The sequence below is a fragment of the Epinephelus fuscoguttatus genome, linkage group LG5, assembly GCF_011397635.1.
Source record: "Epinephelus fuscoguttatus linkage group LG5, E.fuscoguttatus.final_Chr_v1".
Taxonomy (NCBI): domain Eukaryota; kingdom Metazoa; phylum Chordata; class Actinopteri; order Perciformes; family Serranidae; genus Epinephelus; species Epinephelus fuscoguttatus.
Window position 1 is genome coordinate 38,173,015 of NC_064756.1, and position 14,804 is coordinate 38,187,818.

At 40.4% G+C, this 14,804-nt stretch overlaps 1 long non-coding RNA gene across 1 annotated transcript; it reads right to left on the reverse strand.

The window, feature by feature from the left end:
* Positions 1-1,432: 1,432 nt before the first annotated feature.
* On the reverse strand, positions 1,433-8,555 carry LOC125888946 (uncharacterized). The gene is made up of 3 exons (XR_007449382.1): positions 8,490-8,555; positions 6,026-6,057; positions 1,433-1,485 (listed from the first exon to the last, which is right to left on the reverse strand). It is a non-coding gene; the product is annotated as an uncharacterized LOC125888946 (long non-coding RNA).
* Positions 8,556-14,804: the final 6,249 nt, after the last annotated feature.

Here is a 14,804-nt window from a genome sequence, read left to right on the forward strand (position 1 = left end):
TCAAGAGTCTCATCAAGTTTCTTCCCAACAGCGCCTCCCTTCCTCCTGTAGAGGCCCAACAGTCTGGGCATGTATTGGTCCAACTTCTGCCTGAATGTGGACTGTAGTGGCTTCAGTGTGATCCTTCGGAATTCCTCCTCAATCTGCAAAAGAGGTCAGAAGAGAGATGGAGAAACATCATGAGATACAGAAAAAAAAGAATTACAGAAACACAGGGCAACAAAAACAGAACAGAGAACCCTAAGGCTACACTGAAAGCAAGTTTTTTTCCACAGGTAATCAGAGAGGTTTCATCAGGTAATCATTGTCTTCATATGTTTTCACAGGTAATGCAGTCAATATTTTTTTCTTCGCGACTTGTGTTTGCATATGCCAGGCTGAACACTTTGAAACTTTACCATTAACACCTCTATTGGAGAAGACACAATTAAAATGTACAACATACCTGGGAAAGCTCAAACAGGGCAGGCCATCAAGCCTTGAAGTCAATCACAGCTGTTTTTTTGAGGATTACATCTTTTCGACGCAGTGAAAAGGTTTTCGCCATCTTCTCATTGATGATTTTGGTGTTGTCCCTCTTCTTTTACTCATAGAGAAGCTCTATTCTCTCTTTTTCAAGGGTTTCATCAATTTCACCTTGGGGATGAGGTGGGAGATAGTTTACCTCAGATTTCTTTGCTTTTTTCAAGCTTTTAGTTGGAGGTCCATCTGCAGCCGATTTTCTCTTCCGACAGTTTACATTTAGTTCTGGTAATCCAAGGTGCTTCATCTTTGCTCTCAAATTGCCAACCTTGTATTTCAGGCTGTTCTGCCATCCATATATACCATTGGATGACACTGGGTCCCTCAAACAGGGGTGTTTCATGACCAGGGCCTCAGCAACCTGCTCCCTTTGTGCTCGTGAAGATGCTGTCTGCAAGTTTGTCTAGAATGTTGGGTTTTACTGAAGGACTGCTGAGGAAGGTTCCATCCTTTCTGTAAGCTTCATTTGCAGCTTGTAGAATGAGCTCTGTGTCAAAGGAGACGGTAGGTATGTTAAACTGAGTTGGCCAAGACAAAGAACGAAGAGAGGAGGTGCTCTCTGGAGAAGACTGAATTATGGTCCCTGGAGAAGATAGAAGTATGGTATCATTAGATGGATGGGAGGAACTGGAACAGACATCTTCTGATGACTCTGCGCAACTGCTATCAAAACTCTCCTGGAGTCCTTTAGCATTCAAAGAATCTTCAAATGTTAGTGTGATGACTGGTGCAGTAAGAACCACCTTGTCTTTGTCCTTTACTTCATTCATTTCAAGAAGAGTAAAAAATTGACGACCAAAATCCTGGTACTGGAACTGCAAACTAAAATCTTGTTCAATTGCAAATGTCTCCTGTACAATATGCTTCCATTCATCCACAGTCTGCGGGATTCCTGAGGACAAGGAAAGCTTGCGAATTTCCTCTTGCAGTATGACTCAAAGTCTGGCAGACATGTTGATTACTCTATAGGAGGGGGAAAGAGAGGAGACAGGAAAAAGAAAAAAAAGGTTATTTTTTTGGGATATTTTTGCCATTATTAGATAGGCCAGTGGTATGACAGGAAACCTGCAGTGAATGGGGAAACATACAGGCAGTACATGATGGTCATGGTCAGGAGTCAAACCAGTGATCTCCTGCACAAGGGCCAGAGTCCATGTGCTCTGTGATCACTCACCCACCAGACCACCACCCCATTTTGTTTATTTCACATTTTCAGACTTTTTTTTAAATTTAATTTTACATATGCATGTAAATGCATTTTATCCAGCTACTTCCACTTCTGCCCAAAACAGCCTGTCTTCTACAGCAGTCATTTGGAGAATGATTTTCTGTATTGACTCTCATGCAAAGAATCTTTATACGTTTAGCCCCTCACTGCTGAGTGTCCACTCAGTGTGGGTGGAGTTTACCCACAAGAACAGAAAATATTCCTGTCAAAAATCATGTGTGTGTGACAGACAGACACACACACATGACAGACATTGAAATTGAAAATGATTTGAAATACTAACTAATGACAGTGAATTGAAGAATCAGGAACAATTGAAAACATGTCAATATATACTGTATTTAATTACCTAATCTTGAATGGGAATGTGACGCTTCAAGGTGACAAATCGCCTTTGCTCAAAAACATATGCTGCAAGAGGGTTAAGGCACATTAAGGCACAAAGCCAACTCCAGAGGTACTATTCCCTCGAACAGGTCATGCAGCAAGTTTGGTGGATACCCTGACAAAACATGAAAATACTGCAGTTTATTAGTTAATGCGTAGGGTTGGGACTCGTTAGGATTTTAACGATTCCAATTCCTTACCGATTCCTTCTTAACAGTCCGATTCCTTACCGATTCCTCTTACCGATTCCTACATTATATTCATTATACTGCTATACTTAAACAAGTATATAATTGTGATACACCCAAAATTGTGCAACCACTTTTGTGTTTATTTAATTTAATCAGCTAAGAAGTAATTTTCTTTCATTTTGAGGGTTCAAAACTATCCCTAACAATGTACGTGGCAGCCACGCTATTTTATTTTTACATACTGTGAAGAAATATGGTAAATATAAGCAGCACCCATGTGGAACCTTTGTCATGGGAGCAGTTGCGCCCCCGAGTTATCTCAGGTGGGAACTTCCGCCCACACCCCATATGCAACTTGAATGGTGAACTGAACGCTCCTGTCTTCATTGCTGCTTCACTTTATCTGTATTTTACAGATTTGCATTTTGTTGCTGTGGTACCACATTCTGGGACCCGTAACATAATAAACACAAATGCAATCATACAAATAAAAAATCTTTATTCTAACTGTTGCACTGTACAATTAGATGAAAATACACATTTGTGTGGTGTGTATTTCAGATTTAGAGCTTGTATCATCTCCCTGAGAATAAATAACAACAAAAAATGATTCTCTGATTTCTACAGTAACACTATTAAAATTAACCACAACAATGTAATAAAAAATACTTATATGCATTCATGCTTGGGCACTGTTATTTACGTGACAACACCTGAACATAACACACACAGACACACATTGGCTGTTTGTTTCTACCTCTCCCCTCGCTGGAAGCCTCAGACCTCCAGCCGCCAGCCTCCACCTTGATTAAACACTGAAAATTAAATAAAAGAGGGAGATAGGTGTCTCCTATTTTATCGTATTTTGTTATATTTCTACCGCTCCCCTCGCTGGAAGCGTCGGACCTCCCGCCGCCCGCTCCCGTCTCAAACACGGAGGTCTCTCTCCACTGAGCACCCGGCGCACGCCCGGCCTGTTAAATAGCCTGTAACCATGACAACTGTGTGACACAAACTCAGTGCATTAGGGATTAGATAATGTCGGGCTTGGTCGGGTTCGGACAGGAATATGCCCGTGCTGCACTCTAACGGAAATGCACGTGACGGTTTATTTATTAATTTTTTTTTTTTTTTTTGTACAATCTAGGAACCGTTTGCAGGAACCGTTATGCCAAATGTGATGGAACCAGTTCCGGAACCGGAACTTTGGAACCGGTTCCAAAAAAGAACCGGATCTGGATCCCAACCCTAGTTAAGGCACACTGCCTTTTCACACCGAAGCAATGAGTGAGAGTGGGACTTTCTGAAGCTGTTTGAACATGAAGTGAATGCTCCTGCTTTGTTCTTGCTCGGAAGGATCCAGTTCTTACTTCTTTTTTCTGAATCTCAGAGAGCTCTCCCAAACAAAACCTGCAGACATGAGATCCAGAAAAACTTTCCACAAAGCCACCAATTGAATGGGCACCTAAATTGTCAGCTGCTACACTAACTATTGTGCCTTTGATTTTCTTCCCAAGCGTTGGAATAAAGAGCCCTTCTTCTTCCAACTGGGCAAGGTCTTTTAACAGTGGCTCAAGCACTGCCTCATAACCATACTTCTTGACATCCACAGCCTTGCCAAGCACAGCTAGATAAATTGACTTCAGTGCAGCTCGAAACTGTGGTGGAATATTTGCCAACACCAAATACACTGCCGTAATCTTGTGTTTTTTGCGGGATGTTCCCAGGGGATTGCACACCTCAAAATCGTCAGTGTAGAGAAGGAGAGGAAGAGTTATGTTTTCAGTGGCTAAAAATGCATTTTCTTTAAAATGTGTTCCATCATGAAATGACTCGTAGCCGCCCTCGTGAGTAGTGTATGAAGAGTTGAAAGCTTTCTCCTGTATGTCATTCAGGTTTAATATCTGTGACAGTGACTGAAGAATGGGAACATATTGGAAGGTTCGACCTTCCTTCTTGTCCAGAATGTATTCAACAGGCTCAACTACATGAAATGTCTTCTTAAAGAACTCCCGTCTTTTGAAAGTTGTAGCTAGAGGACCATCAGCTCTTAAAGCTGTGCTAATGGGGTTTGACTCACTCAACTGTTTGACTAAATCAGAGACTACTAAGTCATCAAGCACACAGTTATGTTTCCTTAAATATGAGTTCACAGTTTTTCTTATGCCAGGACCTGACACTACAGAGGATAAAACCTGGAGCTCAGCTACTACTTCAGTAATGCACTTGCTTGGCACATTGTAAATGCTCTCTAATTTCAATAAAAGGTGGCCCAACTTCAGTTCAATTTCTTCTTCTTTCAATTCTTCAGGTTCATACTCTCCTGAACAGTCATATGCTCTTGAACACTTGTATGCCTCAGAGCAATATGCTTCAGCAATATCATCTGTAATATCTGACTGATCTATATACACTTGTGTACAATTTCGGCGCGGAAGTCATTTGAAGAATGTGCTGTGTGCTTTCGGGATCTGTGTGATGCAAAGGTTCCAAACACATTTGTATAAAAATCACGTTCTCTGAAGACACAGTGCACAGTTTGATTTTTCCTAAGATGAACTGCAAGATGTTGGAAAAAATCCTTCTCAGTTGAAAAATTAAAACTGCAAAGTTCACAATTGAAACAAATCACTTCTGGTGTTGACTTGTTAGCTGGATAATTCCTTGACAAATGTGATTTGAGGGTATTCCAGGTTTTGAAGGAGCAGGGGCAATCGGCATGTAAACAGGGAAGAAATTCGTTGTGGTCGTGCCTTAACCTGTAGTGCCTCAAAAGTTCATTTGTTTCAGGGGCAACATAGGCACAGATCTTGCAAATCCATCCCATTAACAATAAAAGCCAGAGTTTAGATCCAAGTACATTCAGACCATGACAGAGCAGCAAAAGGGGTGGTCTCTTTGGAGGAGGTTAGGGTAGGAGTCAGCTGGGAGATCAGTGTTACACCAAGTCAGGGGCTAGGCTTCTGTTTAGTAGCGTATCTCTCCCTCTGCTTGCCCGTCTGTCCTCAAAAGTAAAAAAAGAAAAAAAGGATATTACCCAACATCTTTGCGCTCATCTTAAAACAAAACTGCACTGTGTCTTTAGAGTGTGTGTGAAAATGTGATTTTTACACAAATGTGCATGGAACCTTTGCATCACACAGATCTTGACAACACATAGCATGTTCTTAAGAACGACTTTCCAGCACAAATTATACATGACCATATGTAGATCAGTCAAATATTACAGATGATATTATAGAAGCTCATTGTTCTGATGCATATGAGAGTTCAGGACCATATGACTGTACAGGAGGCTAAGAAATTGAAGAATTTAAAGAAACTGAACTTAGGCCACCTTTAATCTGGTAATCAGGTAAGTTTAGCTTTTATTCTGACAGTCTGCATCAAGTGAACAAAATGATATATTCTCTAAAGCTACTCAGGTACGTTTAGCTTTTATTCTGACAGTTTCATCTAGAGAATATACTGTTAATTTTTCCACAGGTAATCAGGTAAGTTTATCTTTTATTCTGAACGCCTCATCAGGTTTACTTTTACTACATTTTGGACTGGGCTGTCACAACATTTTTTTCAGTGAAAGACCAACTGAATCTCTGCCCCCAAAATGATAACTTTTTGTCTGGTCCACAAACTAATTGAAATAATCTAACATTTGCCCACTTTCCCCACAACAATTGCAATTGATTGTACATACCTTCATCCAGTGTGCGTGACACGATAAATCACCTGGTAAGGATACAACGTCATAGTTAGTAACTGACCACTAAAGAAAACAAAATCATAGTAAATAATTAATCTTTTAAATTACAGAACATCTGCAAAAACGTATCTACTACAATTAACCTAGTGTTTCTACATGCTGTAAGTCGCGTCTCTGTCCAATGAGAATCATGTACCTCTATAAAGTCAACTTGCTGTTTTCAGCTTTATGAAAATGTATTTCCTAGCTAATTCAAGAAGGATTGTAGTTTAGTTTAGTTTAATCAATTTTAGTGAACATGTCCAGAATAACACAAAACATTGTAAATAATTTATTTCACTCAGTTCAGTCAGACAACTCTGGATTGAAATCATATTTAAGAGAATAAATATTTGCATAACTGAAGCTAATATTAGCATATCTGAAGCAAGTTTGGAGTCAGGCTCTGTTCATTTAGTTCATTCCCTGATAAATGATCGCTTGACAGTCATCACAAGGAATGAATAGCAGACCCCCCGCAGGGAATCATAAAAACAGAGCCCACAGGTGGATTCTGGGGAGGTGGTGGGACTGAGCAGCAGTTAGCAGCAGCAAGCAACAGCAGCAACGATGACACGAGCAATTGCAGCAGCAGTGATAGCAGAAGAGACAGCACCTGCAGCAGCAGAGCAGGAATGATCCAGGTAAGCAGAGGGTTTAAATAGCCCGCCCTACTCAGATGAGGGGAGCATGTGACTGATCAGCTTATCAAGATTGGCGCAGCTTGAGTTGTCTGCCTGAACTAGCTCCGCAGGCTTCGCATCAGGAAATAGGAGAATTTTCTCAACCCATAAATAAACACTTCATCTTTGGAGATACATGGTTTTCACTGGACAGGAAGGCTATGAATAATTGTAATCTCAAAAGTAACTAAAGCTGTCAGACAATTGTACTACGGAACACAGTAGAAAATGTAAATGTATCATCTCCACCTAGAAAAAAAAAACACATTATTTAGAGTAAAATCTACCTTTGAATCATGGGATAGTAGCCCAATGAATCTAAGAATGAGTAAAGTAATATCTAATGAGTAACTGTGCAAAAGTAGATGCTAAAAAAGGGAACCTGAGCAATTTTACAGATGTTTTAACACAGATATGTAAAGGCGGAATTTATGTAAACATCCATGACCTTCACAATGCATTTCAGACTAACTAGCTAGCTAACTAGCAGCGTTTTATGGAGCTGGAATATATTCTTTGTGTTAGGGTGGCAATGCTAGGTATGGGTATGCTACATGTTAGGATTGGTGCTGCCTAGCGAGCACAGAGATCGTCTATGCAGCACGCATCTCACGCTGCCACCTGTACCAATAGTGGAAAGCTGCAGTACTGGAGGCTGCAGTTTCAGGACCGTAGTTTTAGGACCGTTTAATTTTCCGAGCGGAGGCTTAGTAACGGAATAATATAACGAGTTATAATTTCAAAAATAGGAAAATTAATTAGTAATAGTAATGAGATTATAATTACAAGCCCAGGTTACGTTACCATCCTCTCACCCACACTTAAGCACCCGTTCTGGGAAACACAGTGTTGGCCCACCCCGCCTGACCTCCGCGGTCTAGCCGACACTGTGTATCCCAGAACGGGTGCTTAAGTGTGTGTTACAGCAACATCTGATGTAATGCAGCACTGTCATGTCTGCTGCATAACACTGATTAAATCATCGCTGCAATTTACATACTCTGTGCAATATCCCATATCTTTATTATACTGTGTATATATTGTAAATAGTCTTGTGTGTACAGTAACTCAATTTAGCCTCCACTCGGTAAATTAAACGGTCCTAAAATTGCGGTCCTGAAACTGCAGCCTCCGGTACTGCAGCTTTACCTTATTCACCTGTACAGGAAGGTCTCGTATTTGGGAACTCTGAAGTTGGCGCAGTCTATCACCTGGCTCGCTCTGCCTGCTGCTGTGGTTCAGTGGCTAACAAGCAGAGCTAACTTAACTGCCTACAGCCACAACTGTGACCAAAAACCTCCACAAATCAACTCACAAGCGTGGCCACCCACATCCAGACACACATGGGTGCTTATTTCCAGCTGACTTACAGCTAAACCCCCTCGCTAACGGCTAATACGTGCCGTCTAATGGGCGCCATCTAATTGGCGCTGTCTAATTAACTTTACGTGGAGGAAAAAAAACACATCCCTGCTTACTTTAAATTACAGCCACTTGCGAACGTCAGCTTCAAATTACATTTGAAGCAAGTATTGTAACACAACTTGCTAACATTAGTTTCAAGTTACACAAGAAGTCTCTTGAAGCCACTTGCTATGAATGAATGAATGCTATTGTTAATTCCAAATTACACCAAGAGCCTCCGGTTATTTTACTTATTAATTTCTACAATAATATAAAACCTGAAAGACTGTAGTATTTAACCACAATATCACTAACATTAACTTTATTCTTACCTTAAAGTTAAGTCTCCCATGTTGTCGAGCTCTTCTCCTTGGCAGGGTGGTTTGGACTGGTTTGCTCTGGCACGAAGTACCCAGAATGCACCACACAGGGCGCAGTTAAATACAACGAGCAAATTGTTTGTTGTGTGGGTCTGCATAAGAAGATTTGTTGAGCCATTTACATACAGGAAAAAAATCAATATTGTGTTTTGAACAAATGTAGACTAATTCACAACTCGATAAATTCATGTCAAGGGACAAACTTTGTTTTTTATTGTTATTATCACAGGCTTAATTATGTTACAATTAGATATTCCCAGATTTACTTTTTTCAGTGCAGCTGCATATGGAGCATTCACTCAGCTTCTTCTTTGGTCACAGTAGCGGCTCAAATATGGCCAGCACTGAGTATGTTAGCAGGCTGGAGGTCAGTGGTATTGCCTGGTCTAACCTGTGTAACGGCAGCAACAGAAAGTTTACTGATCCAGCCTCGGTTTGTGCTGGCTGGGGATGGGGAGTAAGGTGGAAGAAACACTGTGATTCAAGGCTCTAGCTAATGTTAACTACATAAGCATGAACATGATTCCGCAGCCATGAAACTCTGGCTTTGGTTAGTGGAAGGTTAAACCATTAGCAGCATTTTCTCTTTATCTCTTTAACGCTTTGCCAGTAGATACATTTTATTTTGCCTATTGTCAGACTCTCTTTAAGACCCTTTAAAGGAAGCCTAATTCACTAGTGGAGAGTCCTGCAAAGAAAGTTGCTATTCCAGTGTTGGCACTGCCCACACTGCAAAGCAAAAAAAAAAAGGAAGAAAGACAAAAAGGGTCCAAACTTTTGGCCTGTACTGTACATACATACATATATATACATATATATATATATATATATATATATATATGTATGTATGTACAGTATATATATATATATATATATATATATATACACACATAGATAGATAGGGAGACAGAGAAAGAGAGGGGGAATGAATGAATTTGTCACTTAAATGGGGTACAGAGAATTCTAACGAACCAGCCTCCCTCAGTTCATATTTTTGGTTTTATAAAGCAGTTACTGCTTGGTTTCAACTTCAGCACTCTCAATAACCTCATTTTAAGCAGCAGTAAGCAACTGTTTCATCAAACAAGCTGTGATAAACCCACTGTGTACTGCCTGCTCAGCAGCACCAGCCAAGTCCCCAGAAGAAAATGTTGGCCTTATGCTTTTCTTTAAACTACAGTTATGTTACATTTGTACAATTCATATATATCACATCAATGTTTCTAAAGAGATGTAGTTTATAAGCTGGCTTTGTCACCAAGAGGTGGAAGGATGGTAAATGGAGGGATCTGCAAAGCTGCAGACAACCATTCGAGACCAACAAACAACAAAACCAATTGTTTTTTTGTGATTCATCGCTGTGTTTCCAGGGGCAGACTTCTCCTAATATCACTAATACTGAGGCTCCCCAAAGGAACACTATTTCCCCTGTTGTATTTACCCTCTGTACAGACAAATGTTGGAACAGCATATCTGATCATGTTACCATTAAATTTGCAGATGACATGGCAATAGTGGGTTTAATTAAAGATGATGATGAAACCAGCTACTGTTGGTGGAAAGATCAGTTCGTTGGTTGGTTTAAGTCCAGCTTTCTCCATCTGAACACAAAAGAAATCATCTTTGACTTTAGAACTGATAACAGCCCCCATCAACAAATGACTATTGGTAGGGAAGGTATTGAAATGGTAGATAACTACAATAATTAAGGAATCATAATAGATTTCAAATTGACATGGAACTGAAACACAGATGCTATTTATAGGAAAGGTTTGCAGCAGCTATATTTCATGTGTAAACTGGGACAGTTTAAAGTGGACAGACATATATTTTTCAGTGTTGTTGAACAATTAAAAAAGAACTGTATAAGATTGTCAATATGTCCAGTAAGATTGCTGGACAGTAGCAAAATAGCTTGATAATGATCTGTGAGTCCTGAGTGGTAAGAAAAGGGCAGGTGATTACTGGAGAGGTTTCACATCCCCTCTTTGGTGTATACAAGCTGTTACCATCAGGCGGAAGGTACAGGACGCCAGCCCTCTGCCCTCTGAATAAGTCAGGCTCACAGATCATTTGTGCCTACCAGCACTGCACTCTTGAACAAACTGTATATAACATATAACTGAACCTCTGTGTGTGAAGATGCTGCACCTTATGACTTGGAGAAGACTTTAATAGGTCTATTATATGGAAGGTGGTTGATGTTTTTGTTTATTGGTTATGTTGTCTGTATTATAATAAAACAAAATGCCATTCAGCAAGTTCACCAGAGATAGAGGAAAACCCGGACAGCTCTGATGTTTTTATTTTGCAATAAGTTGTAACTGAATACAGTGTAGATGCTAACATATCAAATTCACAATAGTAATGTTACATAGGCGAGACATTTCTCTGTCATTGTTATTTAATACTTATGCCCTTTCGCTGTTGGTTATATCCTACTATTACATGGAGAAACCTCTGTCTCTCTGTCCGTCCATCTGTCTGTCTGTCATCATCTGTTTTCCTCCTCGCTGCTTTGACCTACTTCTCTGAACTTGCACATAGACTTTCATCCTGGTCATGTGCAGACAGCCACGATGCCGTTTTTGCATTTTTCCCACATTTCTACTGTTTATATTTGCCTTTTTGTCCACTACCCATTCATACTGTGAGCACCATTAGCAGCGCGAGCTGTGCATGTGCGGAGACCACTTCGAAAACACCTGCGATGGGACCACAGTTTGGCTGGGAAGCCTTTATCTCCAACACTTGAGAATCGAAACCTGTATGTGTGTACCTGTGTGCCCGCGCACGGCCCCATGCACACGCGTGCCTCCGTGCCGTCAGCCAGAACTATGCTTCACGTATTTTGCCATAAAGCATGTTTCTAAATACAGTGTGCATTGTTTGTCTTACATTAATATTTATTACACAGTGCATTTACAGTGCTCTGATTTTGCATCTCCTCTAATATACTGTTTTTGATTTCTTATTCCTCTATACTTAACACATCCCCAGGTATGGACTAGTTTATTATTATTATTTTACTCAATTAAACAATCAATATTCCTATTATTACTAATCGATTGGTCATCAGTTACCTGAATGTCCTGTCATCCATTATTTCCATCACTTCTGACAGCTGATGGGATGTATCTTTCACTGGGCAGTGGATTGTGGTTCAGAATAGCCAGAAAAGTATGCTGGCTTGTAAACTGCAAAATCTGAGCGGATGTAGTAGAACATCCTGGTATTTCTGGCATATTGCATTTGACATACTATGTATTGGGACATACGAAATTTTCCAGTGGCATCCTATATAGTATAGTAATCTGGGTATTGCAAGGCAAAGTATGACTTCTGTTCATCAGGTTGACACAGACATGACTCCAATATGACAATAATGTTGCTCTCTCTCTCTCTGCTGGATGTAAGAACTGGCTGAATGTTACAAGTTTATAGGCTTTTCTTTTTCAATTGTACCTCTCTGGTTCTTTTGTTTGTTTGCCTGTTTGCATTTCTGCATTTGCATCATACATTTAAGGTATTTTGAATGTACATCTATTTTGATGCTGGAAGCTACCTATGATGTAATTTCTGATATAAGTCAAATTGCTGTCAGTTGTAGTCTTTCTTTAAAAAAAAAAAAAAAAAAGATTGAGTGCTGATATGTGTCTAACAGTGACTAAGGAGCTTGGTCACTAGATTTGTACGTGGGTAAATCTACAGTGGAAGCTGTAATAAATAAATCTTTAACATGTCAAAAAGTCGAAAAGACCATGAAAGCAGAATTAAGAGAGCTGGTGAAATGATGTCCATGTATGAATACAGCTACAGCTGCCAGTACAAAGCAACCTGTCCTGTGAGAGACTGAATAATTGAAAACATTTCACTTTGGAGAAATAAATGAATAATTATCATAGTGACAAGGTGACACTGAGCAGGGCACTTTAACCACATGGAGCCAACTTCAATAGGACAGTTTAGGATTAAGTTTAAACCAGCCTCAGGCAGCTCAGATAAATCACTTACTTTGTAGTGTCTGCAGACTGAAGCTGAGCTGAGGCCAAAGGAGTTCAGACTCACCAGAAACCAGGATTTCCCAGCAGGTGCTGAAAATTTGAGGCGGAATCTTTGTGTTGAAAAGCTTTTATTACTAAAGCTTTAAGCTACTGCCGTCAACGGTATACACACCGAACACAGGTGGAGATAAGCTGCGTGAACACCGGATCCTTCTTTAAAGTACTAACTTCTTTTTCATGTTTTTCTTTAAAGTAAAGGGCATGCAAGTACACATTCCACCAGTGTTAAGAACAGATGATGTTTTATGGCGTCAGAGCAGCAAATGTCACATTTTGTTCTAACTTTTATTTTAAATAATATATCACTTTAAAATATTCAAATTGCATCAAACATAATTGTACATCAACCCTCTCCAGAACTGACACCATAACTGCTTCATAATTAACATAACTGTAGCTTGACATGTTTTGTTTATGGGGAAATTATTTATTTATTTATTTTTTTGCTTGCTTGTTTGATGACAGCATGAAAGTTACATGTTCTCTCTGCTCAGTTTTCATTTGAAATGCTCATTGACCATTAAAGTTTTAATAAAAAGTAAGTATCAGTGCACTGTGTCAAACCTTGACATTTTCCATTTGTCTTGTTTAGCTGTCCACTCTCTGTGCACTGCAGCCTGTGTCGCTGCTAACATGCTCAGACCATTTAAACATTCACATTATATATTAATAATACAGAGCAAGTGAGCTTCATAATGTGAAGATGCCATGACTTGGATTTCTCCTTTACATATTTGATGAAGCCGGATTCATGCCTATAGTGATTGCACACTTTATATAGTGGCAATAAATCATACATGCAGCAGCATTAAGTGTCCACATGCCTCCAGGAACAGAAAGCATTTCATGATTTTATACAACAGCTTCCTTCTGGGATCAACAGTCAGATACATCTATCCGCTGTATTATTCCTCTCAAAGCGTCGGACCACCACGGTCTGCGGCTGTGAATGTACACACCATTTACAAGTTGTTTCATTCTGAAATTAAATCAAACAGAAAAACATCATTTCCCATGCATCATATACACATGTTGTAAAAGTAATCAAACAGAACAATTCTTCTGTGTGTTTTTGACATCGGGGTTTGTCAGTGTCCCTTCACTTCAACATATGCCATGCTAGGTATCCTCTTGCATCTGCTGCTGACCTTCCAGGACGCTGGGACATCAACAAAAGCCCATGGTTAGGTTCAGTCAACAAAAGCCCATGGGTAGGCGTTAAATAGTGCCACTGTGTCGGCAATTTCAGCACCAGACACCTGGTGCAAAAACCCACCTTTCGGGCGGCGTCAGTTTGTAACACGGCACATAACCGTTCACAGTGTTACACTGCTGGTCAGCCAGACAGCCCCAAGCGGCAACCTCCAGGGGTGACGAGTGAAGCCAGTGCCCAAGTGCCAAAAATTGCAGTTCCTCAAATGGCCACTTGAGGCAGGCTCCAAAAGCGAGTCAATCCCCATAGACTCCCATGTTAAAATGCTCAACTTTACAGCAGAAATAAAGATGTTTACAGCCTGGTACAAAGAACGGTTTTGGTCTCTATAGCTAATTTCCTCTTTCATGACAACTGGGGGCAGAGGGGGAGGGATTTTTTTATATCTCATCTGTTAAAATTTTATTAAAGCTTAAAGTTGCGCATAATTAAGGGCGTGGTCACTTTGAGTGACAGGTGGCTAACTAGCCGCTGGCTGTCTGCTAAGCATCATCTCAGCTAATTCGCAAGTCATTGAACCTGACCTCTCAGCCGTGTTTGTGCCTTTTGGATATTTTATTTCGTGAGGGAGCTGGCACCAAGTGGGAGCATGAGCAGGAACAGCCAACACCACAGGGCTAGCCAAAGTAGCGTAGCTTGTTGGCCTTAGCTAACTTAGCAGCTTCAAGCAAGGTGGGCGTATTTAAGCAATCAGGCTTCCTCTTTGCGCATTTTTGATTTGCCGGAAGTTGGGTGGAGTCAGGCACTGCCAAGATGGTGACGGCCAGAGCCGCCTACTTTGAGCTTCAAACCCGCTCCTCAGAAACCAATGGCTGACGTCACGGTGACTACATCCATATTTTTATACAGTCTATGGTAGGGATGCCCCGATCCAGCTTTTTCACTTCCGATCCGATACCGATATTACGGCCTTGAGTTTTGGCCGATACCGATCCGATCCAAGCGCGTATTACACATATTCACTTATTGTGTTGTCAGTCATGTTAGAAA